The 19998-nt window shown below is 41.6% G+C and overlaps 1 protein-coding gene across 1 annotated transcript in view; it reads left to right on the top strand.

The window, feature by feature from the left end:
* HERC2 (HECT and RLD domain containing E3 ubiquitin protein ligase 2) overlaps nucleotides 1-19998 on the top strand; it is a 242029-nt gene that overhangs the window by 16786 nt on the left and 205245 nt on the right. The gene's annotated exons all lie outside the window — the stretch shown is intronic.

Genomic DNA, 19998 nt, shown 5'->3' with positions numbered 1-19998 from the left:
TGTAGGCAAAGATGGAGAATTTCTATGTAGTCCACAGAAAAAAGACCTGGAGCTGACTGTGGCTCAGGTCATGAGCTCCTTATTGCAAATTCAGGCTTAAATTGAAGAATGTAGGGAAAACCATTAGGCCAGTCAGTTAATGACCTAAATCAAATGCCTTATGATTATACAGTGGAGGTGACAAATTGATTCAAGGAATTAGATCTGGTAGAGTGCCTGAAGAACGATGGCCAGAGGTTTGTAATATTGTACAGGAGGACGTAATCAAAACCATCCCAAAGAAAAATACACGAAGGCAAAATGGTTGTTTGAGGAGGCTGAGGAAGGAAGAGATATACCGAACTGAATGCTTAGTTCCAGAGAATAGCAGTGAGAGATAAGAAAGCCTTCAACGAACAATGCAAAAAAGTAAAGGAAAACAATAGAATGTGAAAGACTAGAGATCGCTTCAAGAAAATTGGAGATACCACGGGAACATTTCATGCAGAAATGGGCAACAAAAAAGGACAGAAACAGCAAGAACTTAACAGAAGCAGGAGAGATTAAGAAGAAGTGACAGGGATACACAGAAGAACTGTACAGGAAACGTCTTAATGACCTGGATAACCATGATGGTGTGATCACATGCCTAGAACCATACATCCTGGACTGAAGTCAAGTGGGCCTTAGGAAGCATAACTACAAACAAACCTAGTAGAGGTGATGGAATTTCAATTGACCTGTTTAAAATTCTAAAAGGTGATGCTGTCAAATTGCTGCACTCAGTATGTTAGCAAATTTGGAAAACTCAGCAGTGGCCCCAGGATTGGAAAAGGTCTATTTTCATTCCAGTCCTAAAGAAGGATAATGCCAAAGAATGTTCAGACTGTCGTATAGTTGTGCTCATTTCACATCTAGTAAGGGTATGCTCAAAATCCCTCAAGCTCTGCTTCAGCAGTATGTGAATCAAGAACTTCCAGATAGATGTACAAGCTGAATTTAGAAAAGGCAGAGGAACCAGAGATCAAATTGCCAAAATTCATTGGATCTTAGAGAAAGCAAGGGAATTTCAGAAAAACATTTACTTTTGCTTCATTGACTGTGCAGACTCTGACTGTCTGGATCACAAGAAACTGGAAAATTCTCAAAGAGGTAGAAATACAGAGCACCTCACTTGTCTCCTCAGAAAACTGTGTGCATTGTATGTGGCTGTAGTGTGGCTGATTGTGCGAAAAGTGCAGATCAGAGCAGAAGAGCCTTAGACGCACTGTTGTCTCTGCTCTGTTTCCCGGGGACTGACCGTTTTCTCCTGCACACAGCGATTCAGGATGAGTTCTTACTGTGGTTTAGCTTGTTTTCTTCATTCATTTCTGGGACATAGTGGCTTTTAATAATTGGAGCTTACCTTGGAATAAACCTTCTTTTCTTCCTTTTAGAACTTTTTGATCCTACTGATGAGGAAAGAGTGCTTCCACCTAGGTAGTAAGCTTTGTGTTTCCTTTTCGGGGCCTGCCCTGCAAAAGACAGGCTAGATTATAATCTTACACTTTTTTTTCAAGTGACTATTTCTTATAACCCTGTTTAGAGTCACTGTATTTTGAGGGAAAATAAAGGAGGGAATAAGATGTGAAGAAGGGAAAGTTAAGAGGCTAATAACAGACACACTAAACTTAATTTTTAAATTTTTGTCAGGGGCTGACCTTTGTGTGAAGAACTGTTTCGTTTATTGTAAACCTTCTCAGTCTGTGCAGATAGTAGAAATATACTAGCCAGTTGTTTGCTTAGTCAGGCCTCTTAAAAAGTTTTATTGCTATTTCTGTTACATTACTAATGTCATTTATGGACATCAGTATTAACTTTTTATAGTTTTTATATAGTTCTTATGGAGTTTATTTTGGCTTTTTCTGACTTTGTATTGTGCATGGTTTTTAGGGTTTTCTTTTCTCTTGGTCTAGTCAGTGCTCTTTAGTTATATGTGTTTCAATTTTAAGTGTCCAGAGATGAGTTTTTAATTTTTTTTTTTTAAAGAATGTGACAGCTTTTCTCCTGGTTTTATAGTTTCTCTGTGGAGGATATAAAATATTGGATATGGCTTTTTTTCCCAAATAACTCATGATTATTTGGGCAGAGAATGCATTTGCATATAGAAGTGTTTAACAGGATCATAAAAACCCCATGATGTTACCCACAACCAGGGCTGGTGGAGTTCAGGAGTGGCATGATTCCTGCGGTTTGTCAAGGAGACCTGGCCTGGGCCCAAGGGTGGTGGTGCAGGTGGGGTCCTCCAGGTGGAGGACTGTGAAGAGCAGTGGTATGTATGGTGGATAGGGAGCAGCAGATAGGGGTGAGCCAGCCTGGAGGGACATGGACTGCTTGAGTGCTCAGCTGCATCTAAATCTAGGAGAATGCAGCTGCAGATGCAGTGGACACATTCTGGGGGGACACATTTTGAAACTCGAGGCTAAAAGCTATTGCACAAAGGGCTGTGAGTGTTAGGAAGAAAGTCAGAACTCAGTCCTCCTAGCAATGAGAACTCAGTTGAATCCTGATTCTGTAGCCCAAGGGTTCTCAAACTCAGAGGTTCGTTAGGATCACCTGGGGTCTTGGTCAGACACTGGCTTGATCAGTGAGTGTCTGGCCCCACCCTTAGAATTCATGATTTCTTGGTTTTGGGGACTTGGGAATTTGCATTTCTAACATGGTTCCAAGTTCTGCTGATGATGTTTGCTTTTCAAAGTGTGTTGTGTCTGTACAGCCAAAGTCTATTACCTTGAGAGTTTCAGAGACAGGAAGAGAGCTGATCCTGGGAAGATGGCATCAAACAGTTTTCAGGGGAAGTTGATCTGGGCTCGAGAGAGGATGGCTGTGCTATAGTCACAGAGAGAAAGCCCAGGGTGGTAGTAAAGGGTTCACACCTTTCTTTATTGATCAACTTTGTCAATTCTGACACATTTTTTGCAGGTTTTGTTAACTAAGGCAGATAAAGTTTACCTCGAATCTTCTGTTACTTACTGTATCTGCCAACGTATCTCTTACCATCTTGTTTCATGTTGTTGCATAACTGGACATTTTTCTTTAAGACAGAAATTACTATCTTTCTTCCTTGATAGTACTCTTTAGCATCTTGCTTATATATTTGTGTTTCTCTGCCAGCCTTCTTTCTGGTTTAATCTCAGCCATTCATGTGGTTGAGGTTATGACTTTTATCTGAATTAAGTAGCCTCTAATTCAGATAGTGGGCTTCCCTGGTTGCTCAGTGGTAAAGAATCTGCCTGTCAGTGCAGGAGACACAGGTTTGATCCCTGGGTCAGGAGGATCCTCTGGAGAAGGAAATGGCAACCCACTTCAGTATTCTTGCCTGGAGAATCCCACGGACAGAGAAGCCTGGTGGGCTGTAGTACATGGGATCACAAAACAGTCTGAGATGACTTAACGACTAAACAACAACAAATTCAAAGTGTGGTTCTACACCAATTCTGTGATTCTTCAGCACCAACTGAATGTCTGATAATTCAGTCCAGTTCTGACACTTAACTACTGGAGTTCAGTCCTCACAAGTGAAGGGCTCAGTTCTCCAAGGGTGCCTCAACTTCAGATGCCAGACTCCGATGGGATTCCCAGGTTACTCTCACAGTTGCCTGACTGACTACAAATTTAGAGGTTTCCATAACCCTCTAATCCCCCAGTTTTTTTGTTCAAGCGATTTTATTTAATCTCCAACCTCTCTTATCTCTAGAGGTCAGGAGATGGTCCTGATAGTTTTCCCCTCTAATCACTGTTGGGTCTTTCTGGTGATCAGCTCACATCATGGAGCTATCTAGAGGCCGCATCCTGAGTCAGTTCCTTAGCATAAGCTCAGGTATAGTGGAAAGGAGCTTGTTGTGAATATCAAAAGATGCTCCTCAGTAAATTGCAAGGGTTTTAGAATCTCTGTGCCAGGAACCTAGACCAAAGACCAAATCAATATTTTTATTATACCACAGATAAAAAAGTATGATATTGGTGTTAAACATTTTAGCAGAACTCTGGAGTCCATATTATAAGAGTCCCATTTTACATGTTTAATAAGCAAAGAGAATGTGCTAATTAATTAAGATGGGTAAAGTTGGTTTTGCATCTTGGCATACAGTAGCATAAAGAGGCAAAGGCATGTGTACATTTATTTGTTAACTTTTGTGTGGTGACTGATGATCTAGTAGTCTCTCAGCATTTGTACAGGATTTCATGAATTCAGTAAGTCACTTCAGTCACTCAGTCGTGTCCAACTCTTTGTGACTCCATGGACTGCAGCATGCCAGGCTTCCCTGTCCATACCCAATTCCTGGAGCTTGCTCATGTCCATCAAGTTGGTGATGCCACCCAACCATCTCTGTTGTCCCCTTTTCCTCCTGTCTTCAATCTTTTCCAGCATCAGAGTCTTTTCCAATAAATCTTCACATCAGGTGGCCAAAGTATTGGAGTTTCAACTTCAGCATCAGTCCTTCCAATGAATATTCAGTACTGATTTCCTTTAGGATGGACTAGTTGGATTTCCTTGCAGTCCAAGGGAGGCACAAGAATCTTCTCCAACACCGCAGTTCAAAAACATCAATTCTTTGGTGCTCAGCTTTCTTTATAGTCCCAACTCTCACATCCATATGTGATTACCAGAAAAAAGTAGCTTTCACTATACAGACATTTGTCAGCAGTGTAATCACAAACTGATTTTTAATATGCTGTCTAGGTTGATCATAGCTTTTCTTCCAGAGAGCAAGTGTCTTTTAATTTGATGGGTGCAGTCAACATATGCAGAGATTTTGGAGCCCAAGAAAATAGTCTGTCACTGTTTCCATTTTTCTCCCATCTATTTGCCATGAAGAATCAGCGAACTAAAATGGACTGGAATGAGTAAATTTAACTCAGATGACCATTATATCTACTACTGCGGGCAGGAATCCTTCAGAAGAAATGGAGTAGCCAGCATGGTCAACAGAAGAGTCCGAAATGCAGTACTTGGATGCAGTCTCAGAAACGACAGAATGATCTCTGTTCATCTCCAAGGCAAACCATTCAATATCACAGTTATCCAAGTCTATGCCCCAACCAGTAACGCTGAAGAAGCTGAAGTTGAACAGTTCTATGAAGACCTACAAGACCTTTTAGAACTAACACCCAAAAAAGATATCCTTTTCATTACAGGGGACTGGAATGCAAAAGTAGGAAGTCAAGAAACACCTGGAGTAACAGGCAAATTTGGCCTTGGAATGCAGAATGAAGCAGGGCAAAGACTAATAGAGTTTTGCCAAGAAAATGCACTGGTCATAGCAAACACTATCTTCCAACAACACAAGAGAAGACTCTACACATGGACATCACCAGATGGTCAACACCGAAATCAGATTGATTATATTGCTTGCAGCCAAAGATGGAGAAGCTCTATACAGTCAACAAAAACAAGACCAGGAGCTGACTGTGGCTCAGGTCATGAACTCCTTATTACCAAATTCAGACTCAAATTGAAGAAAGTAGGGAAAACCGCTATACCATTCAGGTATGACCTAAATCAAATCCCTTATGATTATACAGTGGAAGTGAGAAATAGATTTAAGGGCCTAGATCTGATAGATAGAGTGCCTGATGAACTATGGAATGAGGTTCGTGACACTGTACAGGAGACAGGGATCAAGACGATCCCCATGGAAACGAAATGCAAAAAAGCAAAATGGCTTTCTGGGGAGGCCTTACAAATAGCTGTGAAAAGAAGAGAGGCGGAAGGCAAAGGAAAAGAGGAAAGATCTAAGCGTCTGAATGCAGAGTTCCAAAGAATAGCAAGAAGAGATAAGAAAGCCTTCTTCAGCTATCAATGCAAAGAAATAGAGGAAAAGAACAGAATGGGAAAGACTAGAGATCTCTTCAAGAAAATTAGACATACCAGGGGAACATTTCATTCAAGGATAGGCTCGATAAAGGACAGAAGTGGTCTGGACCTAACAGAAGCAGAAGATATTAAGAAGAGGTGGCAAGAATACACGGAAGAACTGTACAAAAAAGATCTTCACGACCCAGATAATCATGATGATGTGATCACTAATCTAGAGCCAGACATCTTGGAAAGTGAAGTCAAGTGGGCCTTAGAAACCATCACTACGAACAAAGCTAGTGGAGGTGATGGAATTCCAGTTGAGCTGTTTCAAATCCTGAAAGATGATGCTGTGAAAGTGATGCACTCAGTATCCCAGCAAATTTGGAAAACTCAGCAGTGGCCACAGGACTGGAAAAGGTCAGTTTTCATTCTTGTTCCAAAGAAAGGCAATGCCAAAGAATGCTCAACTACCGCACAATTGCACTCATCTCACATGCTAGTAAAGTAATGCTCAACATTCTCCAAGCCAGGCTTCAGCAATACGTGAACCATGAATTCCCTGATGTTCAAGCTGGTTTTAGAAAAGGCAGAGGAACCAGAGATCAAATTGCCAACATCTGCTGGATCATGGAAAAAGCGAGAGAGTTCCAGAAAAACATCTATTTCTGCTTTATTGACTCTGCCAAAGCCTTTGACTGTGTGGATCACAATAAACTGTGGAAAATTCTGAAAGAGATGGGAATACCAGACCACATGACCTGCCTCTTGAGAAATCTGTATGCAGGTCAGGAAGCAACAGTTAGAACCGGACATGGAACAACAGACTGGTTCCAAATAGGAAAAGGAGTACGTCAAGGCTGTATATTGTCACTGTGCTTATTTAACTTCTATGCAGAGTACATCATGAGAAATGCTGGACTGGAAGAAACACAAGCTGGAATGAAGATTGCTGGGAGAAATATCAATAACCTCAGATATGCAGATGGTAGCACCCTTATGGCAGAAAGTGAAAAGGAGCTAAAAAGCCTCTTGATGAAAGTGAAAGAGGAGAGTGAAAAAGTTGGCTTAAAGCTCAACATTCAGAAAATGAAGATCATGGCATCTGGTCCCATCACTTCATGGGAAATAGATGGGGAAACAGTGGAAGCAGTGTCAGACTTTATTTTTTTGGGCTTCAAAATCACAGCAGATGGTGACTGCAGCCATGAAATTAAAAGACGCTTACTCCTTGGAAGAAAAGTTATGACCAACCTAGACAGTATATTCAACAGCAGGGACATTACTTTGCCAACTAAGGTCCGTCTAGTCAAGGCTATGGTTTTTCCTGTGGTCATGTATGTATGTGAGAGTTGGACTGTGAGGAAGGCTGAGTGCTGAAGAATTGCTGCTTTTGAACTGTGGTGTTGGAGAAGACTCTTTCCCTTGGACTGCAAGGAGATCCAACCAGTCCATTCTGAAGGAGATCAGCCCTGGGTGTTCTTTGGAAGGAATGATGCTAAAGCTGAAGCTCCAGTACTTTGGCCACTCATGGGAAGAGTTGACTCGTTGGAAAAGACTCTGATGCTGGGAGGGATTGGGGGCAGGAGGAGAAGGGAACGACTGAGGATGAGATGGCTGGATGGCATCACTGACTTGATGGATGTGAGTCTGAGTGGACTTCGGGAGATGGTGATGAACAGGGAGGCCTGGTGTGCTGTGATTCATGGGGTCGCAAAGAGTAGGACCTGACTGAGCGACTGAACTGAACTGAACTGATGAAACTGGATGCCATGATCTTCAATTTTTGAATGTTGAGTTTTAAGCCAGCTTTTTCACTCTCCTTTTTCACTTTCATCAAGAGGCTGTTCCTCTTTGCCTTCTGTCATAAGGGTGTTTTCATCTGGGTATCTGAGGTTATTGATATTCCTCCCGGCAATCTTGATTCCAGCTTGTGTTTCATCCAGCCCAGCATTTTGCTTGATATACTCTGCATAGAAGTTAAACAAGCAGGGTGAAAATATACAGCCTTGCCATACTCCTTTCTTGGTTTGGAACCAGTCTTTTGTTCCATGTCCAGTTTTAACTGTTGCTTCTTGATCTGCATACATGTTTTGCAGGAGGCAGGTAAGGTGGTCTGGTATTCCCATCCCTTGAAGAATTTTCCACAGTTTGTTGTGATCCACATAGTCAGAGGCTTTGCTGTAGTCAACGAAGCTGAAGTAGCTGTTTTTCTGGAATTTTCTTGCTTTTCCTATGATCCAGCAGATAATGGCAATTTGATCTTTGGTTCCTCTGCCTTTTCTGAATCCAGCTTTAACACCTGGTAATTCATGGTTCATGTACTGATGAAGCCTAGCTTGAAGAATTTTGAGCATTACTTTGCTGATGTGTGAGATGAGTGCAATTGTGCAGTAGTTTGAACATTCTTTGGCATTGCCTTTCTTTGGGATGGAATGAAAACTGACCTTTTCCAGTCCTGTGGCCACTGCTGAGTTTTCCAAATTTGCTGGCATATTGAGTGCAGCACTTTCACAGCATCATCTCCAGGATTTGAAATAGCTCAGGTGGAATTCCATCATCTCCACTAGCTTTGTTCTTAATGATGATTCTAAAGCGTACTTGATTTTGCATTTTAGGATGTCTGGCTCTAGGTGAGTGATCACACCATTGTGGTTATCTGGGTCATTAAGGTCTTTTTGTGTAGTTCTTCTGTGTCTTATTGCCACCTCTTCTTAATATCCTCTGCTTCTGTTAAGGACCATTTCTATCCTTTATTGTGCTCATCTTTGCCTGAAATGTTCCCTTGTTATCTCTAATTTTCTTTAAGACATCTTTAGTCTTTCCCATTCTGTTGTTTTCCTCTATTTCTTTGCACTGGTCGCTGAGGAATCCTTTCTTATATCTTTTTGCTGTTCTTTGGAACTCTGCATTTAAATGGGTATATTTTTCCTTTTCTCTTTGCCTTTCTGTTCTCTTCTTTTCTCAGCTATTTTTAAGGCCTCCTCAGACAACCATTTTGCCTTTTTGCACTTCTTCTTTTGGGGGATGGTCTTGATCACTGCCTCCTGTACAGTGTCAGAAACCTCCATCCGTAGTTCTCAGACACTGTCTATCAGATCTAATCCCTTGAATCTATTTGTCACCTCCTCTGTTTAATCATAAGGGATTTGATTTAGGTCACCGCCCTTATGGCAGAAAGTGAAGAGGAACTAAAAAGCCTCTTGATGAAAGTGAAAGAGGAAAGTGAAAGAGGAGAGTGAAAAAGTTGGCTTAAAGCACAACATTCTCAAAACAAAGATGGCATCTGGTCCCATTTCCTTATGGTAAATAGATGCAAAACAGTGGAAACAGAGAGAGATTTTATTCTTTTTGGCTCCAGAATCACTGCAGATGATGAGTACAGCCATGAAATTAAAAGACACTTACTCCTTGGAAGGAAAGTTATGACCAACCTAAACAACCTATTAAAAAGCAGAGAAAGAGGTCTGTCTAGTCAAGGCTGTGGTTTTTCTAGTAGTCATGTATGAATGTGAGAGTTGGACTATAAAGAAAGCTGAGCACCAAAGAATTGATACTTTTTTCACTGTGGTGTTGGAGAAGACTCTTGAGAGTCTCTTGGACTGCAAAGAGATCAAACCGGTCAGTTCTAAAGGAAATCAGTCCTGAATATTCATTGGAAGGATTGATGCTGAGGCTGAAACGCCAATATCATGGCCACCTGATGTGAAGAGCTGATATATTTGAAAAGACCCTGATGCTGGGAAAGATTGAGGACAGGAGGAGAAGGGGACGCCAGAGGATGAAATGGTTGGATGGCATTACTGACTCAATGGACGCAAGTTAGGGTACGTTCCGGGACTTCGTGTTGGACAGGGAGGCCTGGCGTGCTGCAGCTCATGGGGTTGCAAAGACTCGGACACAACTGAGCGACTGAACTGAACTGAATAGAGGTTCTTCATCTTTGGGTGCAGAAATATAGTCAGTCTGATTTCGATATTGACCATCTAGTGATGTCCATGTGTCGAGTCTTCTCTTGTGTTGTTGCAAGAGGGTGTTTGCTACCACCAGTGCATTCTTGGCAAAACTCTGTTAGCCTTTTACCTGCTTTGTTTTGTACTCCAAGGCCAAATTTGTCTGTTACTCCAGGTATCTCTTGACTTCCTATTTTTGCATTCCAGTCCTCTGTAATGAAGAGGACATCTTTTTTGAGTGTTAGTTCTAGAAGGTCTTGTCGGTCTTCATAAAACCGTTCAAGTTCAGCTTCTTTTGCATTACTGATCAGGTCATAGACTTGGATTACTGTGAATGGTTTGCCTTGGAAACGAACAGAGATCATCCTGTCGTTTTTGAGATTGCATCCAAGTACTGCATTTCAGACTCTTATGTTGGCTACGATGGCTACTGCATTTCTTCTAAGGGATCCTTGCCCACAGGGGTAGATAAATGGCCATCTCAGTTAAATTCTCCCTTTCCTGTCCGTTTTATTTCACTGATTCCTAAAATGTTGATGTTCACTCATACCATCTCCTGTTTGACCACTTCTAATTTGCCTTGATTCATGGACCTAACATTCCAGGTTCCTGTGCAGTATTGCTCTTTACAACATCAGACGTTACTTCTATCCCCATCACATCCCCAACTGGGTGTTGTTTTTGCTTTGGCTCTGTCTCTTCATTTTTTGTGGAGTTATTTCTCTGCTCTTCTCCAGTATCATATAGGATACCTACTGACCTGGGGAGTTCATCTTTCAGTGTCATGCCTTTTTGCCTTTTCATTTTGTTCATGGGGTTCTCAAAGCAAGAATACTGAAGTGGTTTGCGATTCCCTTCTCCAGTGGACAACATTTTGTCAGAACACTACGCAATGACCCGTCCATCTTGGGTGACCCTACATAGCATGGCTCATAGTTTCATGGAGCTAGACAAGGCTGTCATCCATGTGATCTGTTTGGTTAGTTTTCTGTGATTGTGGTTTTCATTCTGTCTGCCCTCTGACAGATAGGGATAAGAGGCTTATGGAAGCTTCCTGATGAGAGAGACTGGGTCTTGTTCTGATGGGCGGGGCCGTGTTCGGAAAATCTTTAGTTTAGCTTTCTGTTAGTGGGCATGGCTGTGTTCCCTCCTGGTTGCTTGATCTGAGGCCAATCTGTGGTGGAGGTAAGGAAGATAATGGTGACCTCCTTCAAAAGGTCCCATGGACACACTACTGCACTCATTGCCCCGACCCTGCAGCAGGCCACTGCCGAAGCTAGCCTCCGCCGGAGACTGCTGGACAGTGATGGGCATGTCTGGGTCAGTAACTTGTGAGGTCACAGCTCCTTTCTCCTGATTCCTGGTGCAAGAAAGGTTTGTTTGTGCCCTCGAAGAGTCTGTTTCCCCAATCCTGTGTAAGCTCTTGTGGCTCTATGGTGGGGTTAATGGTGCCCTCCGCCAATAAGGTTTTATGCCATACCCGGGTCTGCTGTACCCAGAGCCCCTGTGGCAGGCCACTGCTGACCTGTCCCTCCACAGGTGACACTCAGACACAGTTCTGGCTCGGTATCTGTGGGTTGGGTGTACATTTTGTACCCTTCTTCTGTCTGAGCAGCTTAGGCCCCCAGGTGCTTGGTGAGCACGCTGTCCCAAGAGGGCTGTGTGTCTCAATCACCTCCTCGGTCCCAGCCGCTCAGTTTCCCAGGGGCACCGTGAGAGTACCATATCAGGTGTGCTGTGTGTCTCTTCTGGAGAGCTGCCGATGTCAACTGTCCAGGATCTCAGGAAGTCGGCATCAGCAGCTGGGAGCCTCCTCACAGTTTGGTGGAAGATGTTGTCTCTGGGGCTGAGATTGTAGCAGTCCCTTGCCTTCCAGCTCTGGCTGTCGCAAGCCTGCCTCTGCCTCCGGGCATTCTCCTTTGGTATTCCCTCAGTCCTTTGTTCTGTGAGCAGGCCAGGCTACCCGTTAGGTTGTTAGGTTAGAGCCTTTCTTGGGAAAATTCCCATTTCCGCATTTGTAGTTAGGCGTGTATTCTCTGGATGTTTTTTTTTTCTCCCGGTTATGTTGCCTTCTGAGATTCCAAAAGTCCCCACACACCTGTCTGTGAGAGGGTTTCCTACTGTGTGGAAACTTCAGGACTCCCTCCCCAGGACAGGTCTCTGTCCCTAACCCTTCTGTCTCTTTGTCTTTTGTATTTTGTCCTACCTCCTTTTGAAGAGATTGGGCTGCCTTTCTGGGTGCCTGGTGTCTTCTGCCAGTGTTCAGGTGTTGTTTGGTGGAAGTTGCTCAGCATTCAGATGATCTTTTGATGAATTTGTGGGGGAGAAAGTGGTCTCCCTATTCTCCATCATCTTGAAGTATCTCCTTTTAAGTTTTAATTAATTTTATTAATTGAGATCTTTAGTGTAATGGTTTATTTTATGTATCAACTTTGCCATGCCATGTTGTCCAGATATTTGTTTGATTAAGTATTACTCTAGATGTTCCATGAAAGTGAATTTTGAATGAAATTCACACGTAAATCCGTGGACTTTGTGTAAAGCAAATTACACTTCTTAATGTGGGTGGGCCTCATCCAGTCACATGAAGAGGCTGAGTAGAGAAAAGACTAACTTTCTTCCAGCAAGAAGAAATTTTCCCTCCAGATTGCCTTTGGACTCAAAACTGTAACATCAGCTGTTCCTTCATCCCTACCTTGCTTGCTTTTTCTGTAGTTTTTGAAGTTTAATTTCCACCATTGTGGAAGCCAATTCCTTAAAATAAATCAGTCTCCCCCTGCCACCAACACATGTGTAATCCCCCCCACCCCCACCCATTCCTGTTTCATTTTTGTGGAGAATTTTCAGTGATACATTTATTTATTTATTTATTTATTTATTTTTTACAGTTGTCCCAGAACCATTTATTGAAAAGATTTTTCTTTCTCCAGTGGTTTGTATACATAACTTTGTTGAAAATTAATTGGCTATAAACTTAAGGGTTTATTTTTAAACCTCAGTTCTGTTCCATTAATGTATATATCTATACTTACGCCAGTATCACACTTCCTTGTAGTTTTTTAGTAAGTTTTGAGATTAGAATGTATGAGTCCTCCAGTTTTGTTCTCTTTAAAGTTTATCTTGGCTATTTTGGGTTCCTTGCATTTTCATAATTTTAGGTTCATCTTGTCAATGTCTACAGTAAATACAACTGGCATTTTGATAGGAATTGTACTGAATTTATAGTTATAGTTTTGGGGATTATTGCCATCATAATACTATTGTCTTTCATTGCATGACATGAAAAGTTTTGCTGTTTATTAAAATCTCTTAATGTTTTTGTATTTAGATTGTTGTTGTTCAGTCACTAAGTCATGTATGACTTTGTGACCCCATGGACAACAGGCTTCTCTGTCCTCTGCTTTCTCCTGAACTTTGCTTAATTCATGCCCACCGAGTTGGTGATGCCGTTTAACCATCTCATTTTCTGTTGCCCCCTTCTCCTCCTGCCTTAGATCTTGCCCAGCATCAGATTCTTTTCCAGTGCATCGGCTCTTCCCATCACATGGCCAAAGTATTGGAGCTTCAGCTTCAGCAAAAGTTCTTCCAGTGAATATTCAGGTTAATTTCCTTTAGGATTGACTGGTTTGATCTCCTTGCTGACCAAGGGCCTCTCAAGAGTCTTCTCCAGCTCCACAATTCAAAAATATCAATTATCCCATGCTTAGCCTTCTTTATGGTCCAACTCTCACATCAGTAACATGACGAATGGAAAAACCATAGCTTTGACTGTATGGACCATTGTTGGCAATACACTGTCTAGGTTTGTCATAACTTTCCTTCCAGGGAGCAAGCATCTTTGAATTTCATGGCTGCAGTCATCATCTGCAGTGATTTTGGAGCCCAAGAAAATAAAGTCTCACTGTTTCCATTTTTCTCCCATCTATTTGCTGTGAAGTGATGTGCCCAGATGTCATGATCTTAGTTGTTTGAATGTTGAGTTTTAAGCCAGCTTTTTCCACTCTGCTGTTTCACCCTCAAGAGGCTCTTTAGTTTCTCTTCACTTTCAGCCATTAGAGTGGTATCATCTATGTATCAAGGTTGTTGATATTTCTCCTGGTGTTTTCATTTTTGGCTGCAAAGAACATAATCAGTTGGATTTCGATGTTGACCATCTGGTGATGTCCATATGTAGTCTCTTAGGTTGTTGGAATAGGAAGTTTGCTCTGATCAGCATATTCTCTTGACAAAACTGTTAGCCTTTGCCCTGCTTCATTTTGTCCTCCGAGGCCAACCTTGCCTGTTTTTCCGGGTATCTCTTCACTTCCTGCTTTTGCATTCTGATTCCCTATGATGAAATGGACATCCTTTTTTGGTGTTAGTTTTAGAAGGTGTTGTGGGTTTTCATGAGACTGCTCAACTTTGCCTTCTTCGGCATCTGTGTTTGGGGAATAGACTTGCATTACTGTCATGTTGCATGGTTTGCCTTGGAAATGAACCAAGATCACTCTGTCATTTTTGAGAGTGCACCCAAATAGTGCATTTTGGACTCTCTTTGTTGACTATGAGGGCTACTCCATTTCTTCTAAGGGATTCTTGTCCACAGTATTAGATATAATGGCCATCTCAGTTAAATTCTCCCATTCCTGTCTAGTTCACTGATTCCTAAGGTGTTAATGTTCAATCTTTCCATCTCCTGCTTGACCACTTCCAATTTGCCTTGATGCATGGGCCTAACATTCCAAGTTCCTATGCAATATTGTCTTTACAGCATCAGACTTTACTTTCACCTCCAGTCACCTCCACAGATGAGCATTGTTCCACTGAGGCTCTGCCGTTTCATTGTCTCTGGAGCCATTAGTAAGTGCCATCTGCTCTTTCCCAGTAGCATATTGGACATCTTCCAACCTGGAGGGTCATCTTTTTTAGTATATTGGACATCTTCTCACTTGCTGGGGGGCTCATCTTTTGGCGTCATATCTTTTGGCCTTTTCATATTCTCTGTGAAGTTCTCCAGGCAAGAATACTGGAGTCAGTTGCCATTTCTTCCTCCAGTGGACCATGTTTTGTCAGAACCCTTCACTATGACCCATCTGTCTTGGGTGACCTGGCGTAGTTTTGGTCATAGATTCGTTGTGCTATGCAAGCTCCTTCGCAACAAGGCTGCGATCCATGAAGGGGAATGTTCTTAGATACCTATAGTTTTTCTTTTTATTAATTACAATCTTTTTTTTTAATTGAGGAGACTGTATTAGTGAACAAGCTTTCTTCAAGGTAGTGATTAAAGTGAAAATAAGACACAGTTGAACTTACGTTGTGCAGTAGAATGCAGGAGTCTCTGATGGTGGCCCTGGGCTGTTTTAGGAGTGCTGCTCCAGCTGTGGTCCCTGCCCGTGTGGGGAGAACAGCACAGAGGGGTTGCCTGTACCTCTAGCCTGGACCTCAACATAGTGACTAAGCAATAACAACTCCTCTTTCTGTAGGTCCTACACCTAGCACCTTCTGACAGTGCTTTGAGAGGAAATCTCACTGGGTGGTTGTGAAAATTCTTCTTACTGTACTAGAACAGGAGAGTGTTAAAGTCTTCTGGTCTTCATTTCATCTCCTGCAATCTGTTGTTCCTCTTCAGGGTGTTACCCTGGAATATGAGGAAGGTCAATTCCCACACTCCCCTATCCCCATCTTTCCATAATCTGTGGGGTGTGTGTGTTCCATAATAGTTTATGTTCTGTTTGCTCTCTGTAAACTTTGAGCCCTGTGTTAATGGAAAGAAGAGATGACATACTTAACCTTTTGTCTCAGAGCTTGTTGTGGAGCTCTTCTTGGTTGGTTTTGTATCCTCAAGTGACTTCCTCCTGCTTTTGTTATTGTAAATGTTCTTGTTTATGCTCCTGAGAGTAAAACTTGAGTTGTGTTTAGTGATGCTTCTTGTCTGCTTCCTGGTGATGAATGATTATATTGCTGATGTTATATGAGCATTTTATGTTCTTTTTTATTGGTAATATTTACAATGAAGTTTGCATCAGAGGTTGACAGACTTACTCTAAAGGGCGAGGGAACCCACTTTTGGGACCCTGCAGTTGTGCCAAAGCAGCCATACACAAAACTAAGTAAACATTGAAATGTGAAGTTTTTAAAATGTTTTCATTAGAAAATATTCTTTTGATTACTTTTCAACCGTTTAAGATATGAAATCTTTTCTTAGCTTTCAGACCATACATAAGCCAGGTTCAGGCTGGAGTTTGCCCCCAGCCTTGTAGGCAGACCCTGTGGGTGTGTAGGGCCTAGCAGTTACAGCCTGTGCTGCATTCCAGCCCAAGCTCTTTGCCTGAAATATACTGTGAGGTGCAGTGTCTTTTGCATCTGTGAACAGGAGACAGAAGCCTGCCTGCTGGAAAAATTGTTTTGTAAGGATTAAAAAGAATAATGCTCTGCTGTATGGCCAGGTACTTTGTATTGTACACTTCAGCTTATTTTCATTTTCCTTGGGCTGTTTCATTTTTGTCCCCCTTCATCAGTCCTGACTCTTTGAAATGTGGTCTGTCTTGGTGAATATTCAATGTATACTTTAAAAAGAAGGCATGTTCTACTCTTATTGGATGGCTTGTGGTATAAAGTGTTGATCACATCTGTTTGGTTTATGCTTATGATTTTCAATTCCTTATCAGTGCTGATTTTCTTTCTGCTTGTTTTGTTACTGACAGGGTAGTATTGGTGTCTCTAACATAATTGTGGATTTGTCCATTTTTCCTTTTAGTTCTTGATTTGTATGTTTTGGGCTTTATTTTGACTTCATATACATGTAAGGTTGTTATGTTTTCTTTGGTGAATTTACTGCTTTATTATTATGTTCAGTTCAGTCGCTCAGTCGTGTCCGACTCTTTGTGACCCCATGAATTGCATCACGCCAGGCCTCCCTGTCCATCACCAACTCCTGGAGTTCACTCAGACTCGTGTCCATCGAGTCAGTGATGCCATCCAGCCATCTCATCCTCTGTCGTCCCCTTCTCCTCCTGCCCCCAATCCCTCCCAGCATCAGAGTCTTTTCCAATGAGTCAGCTCTTCGCATGAGGTGGCCAAAGTACTGGAGTTTCAACTTTAGCATCATTCTCTGCTTTATCTTCAATAATTTTCTTTTCTCTGGCATCCGTTTTATGTGATATTAAAATAGTCATTTTAACTTTCTTTGGATTAGTATTGTTTGGTATATATATATTTTCCATTCATTTACTTCTAATCTTATATTTTTATATTCCAAGTGAGTTTTGTAGAGATTGCATGTAGTTGGGTCATTTTTAGAAAATCCATTGTGACAGTCCGTCTTTTGTGTTCAGATCATTTATAGTATAATTCATGATATGTTTAGATTTTAAGACTTCTCATCTTACTGTTTGTTTTCTATTTCTGCTTCTCTCACCTGCCTTTTTTGGATATTGGAACATTGTTTTTAAGTTGTTGCTGCTGCTCAGTCCTGTCTGACTCTGTGACCCCATAGACTGCAGCACACCAGGCTTCCCTGTCCTTCACCAGTTCCTGGAGCTTGCTCAAACTCATGTCCATTGAGTCAGTGATACCATCCAAACATCTCTTCCTCTGTTGTCCCCTTCTCCCTTCAATCTTTCCCAGCATTAGGGTCTTTTCTAATGAGTCAGCTCTTTGCATCAGGTGGCCAAAGTATTGGAACTTCAGCATTAGTGTCAGTCCTTTCAATGCCTGTTCAGGGTTGATTTCCTTTAGGATTGACTGGTTTGATCTGCTTGCAGTTGAGGGGACTCTGAAGAGTCTTCTCCAACACAAAAATTCAAAAGCATCAATTCTTAGGCTCTCAGCCTTCTTTATGGTCCAACTCTCACATCCATACATGACTACTGGAAACATAATAGCTTTGACTGTATGGACCTTTTTGGCAAAGTAATGTCTGTGTTTTTTAAAATGCTGTTTAGGTTTGTCATAGCTTTTCTTTCAAGGAAGAAGCAGCTTTAATTTCATGGCTGCAGTCACTGTCAGCAGTGCTTTTGGAGCCCAAGAAAATAGTCTGTCACTGTTGCCATTTTTTCCCCCATCTATTTGCCATGAAGTGATGAGACTGGATACCATGATCTTAGTTTTCTGAATGCTGAATTTTAAGTCAGCTTTTTCACTCTCCTCTTTCACCTCATCAAGAGGCTCTTTAGTTACATTACAACAATAATCTATGTTTTGTTGGATTTTTTTTTTCCCCTTTTTCTTTTGGGCCATGTTGTGTGGCTTGCAGGATCACATCCCCCGACCAGGGACTAAACCCAAACCCTTAACAGTGAGAGTGCACAGTCCTAACCACTGGACTGCCAGGGAATTCCCTTGATATTTCTGTAAATAAAAGAGGTACCATTAACCATAGCTATGGCATGACGTTGAGAGAATGGGACATAAGTAGTATACTGTGACAAGGGCTTTTTCTTTGGCCTCAGGGGCAGAACATTGAGTTAATTATACTTGTCAGTTCCTGACATGCTATTTCCAAATCCATATTTTTAAGTGTTTTTCTGTCTAATGAATTTTTTTTTATGTTTGTATTTTAAATATACTGGTATTTGCAATGGCACCCCACTCCAGCACTCTTGCCTGGAAAATTCCCATGGATGGAGGAGCCTCATAGGCTGCAGTCCATGGGGTTGCTAAGAGTCAGACACAACTGAGCGACTTCACTTTCACTTTTCACTTTCATGCACTGGAGAAGGACATGGCAACCCACTCCAGTGTTCTGGCCTGGAGAATCCCAGGGACGGGGGAGCCTGGTGGGCTGCCGTCTATGGGGTCGCACAGAGTCGGACATGACTGAAGCGACTTAGCAGTAGCAGTAGTACAGTGTTCACACGTTATGCTATGTGTGAGGTGCATTAGATTGCTGCGAGCCTTTGTTTCCGCATCCCCCCAGTCACAGGCCTGTCTTGAGAGCTCTGTGGGCATGTGCCTGGAGGTGACTGCTGGACCTCCCATGTCCTAGATTGCTGTCCAGGTGGGCTGTGGGTGCGAGTCTCCCACAGCTGTATCTGAAGATTTGTGCCTCCAGCTCCACATTTCTCCTGACACGTGGCATTATTTAGTTATTGAACTAAATAATAATAGCCCTTATCATTGAGGGCTTATTCCCTGGCATCTGGTGTTCTGGGCCCTTGGGATACAGAGAGCAAAACCAGATGGAAAAGGAATAAAAGGTCCTGCCTTGGAGCTTTTATTTTAGCTTTCTAACAGTTGTGAGTTTGGTGAGTGTAAAGTAATATTTCGTTGTTTTAATTTATACTTTTTCTAAGTGTGAATTTAGTATCTTTTCATAGATTAGCTTTTTTGGGGTGCTTCTGTTGGACATTTGATATTTTTCTTATAGAATGTCGGAGTTTCTTTTATACCTTGTTGGTTTTAAATACTCTTTACTATTTGTGATATGATATACTCTTTTTTCACAGATTTAGATGTAATAATGGATGCTAACTAACAACACAGGTTTGAACTATGTAGGTCCACATATGAGCAGATTTTTTTTCAGTAGTAAGTACTATGGTACTGCATGATCGGTGGTTTGAATTGCTGGATATGGAAGAACTGCGGATTTTTGACTGCACATGTTGTTCAAGGGTCAACTGTCTTTCTAATTACTATTTAGAAAATAGTTTCTATATTTAGAAAATAGTTCATTTAGTGGCAGTCTTCTAGGATAGGATGCATTTACACTTCAAGGTTAATATTAGTTCTTTCTTAACTTGCTAAGTAAGGAGTTTCATAACAGTTTTTCTGAGGCTAACTTGTCAGTGGCCTAAAGTTGTGGTACTCAGTTTGCTTCTGTATTGCAGCATTGCTGAATTACTATTTCAGTGGTAGTGATCCTGTGTAACATTGGTTTTCAGTTGGTGTGGGGTAGGGCAGTGTATAGAGTTGAAGATGATTTTTGAATCATATTCCTATTCCATGTCCTTCCTTACTGTGGACTCACTGCAATTGGGAATCACTGGATAAAAACAATTAATGTTAATATCAAAGACTTAAGATTTTTAGTTGAGAAATAAAGTAGGAAATTGATAGAATGTCTTGGAACACATATGTCAAAGAACAGTTTGAGTGATATTTTGATTTTTCAAATGAAAAGAGTCACTGGGCCATTCATTACTTCTTAAATCACACTGTATGTTATGTTGATGAGTCATGTAATTTTTTCTCCCCAATCATCAAATGGTTAGCTAATGATGTGTGTTGCAACTTAACTTTTCCATT

This window comes from Capricornis sumatraensis, chromosome 3 (assembly GCF_032405125.1).
Source record: "Capricornis sumatraensis isolate serow.1 chromosome 3, serow.2, whole genome shotgun sequence".
Taxonomy (NCBI): Eukaryota; Metazoa; Chordata; class Mammalia; order Artiodactyla; family Bovidae; genus Capricornis; species Capricornis sumatraensis.
This window is presented reverse-complemented; position numbering and strand designations above follow the sequence as displayed.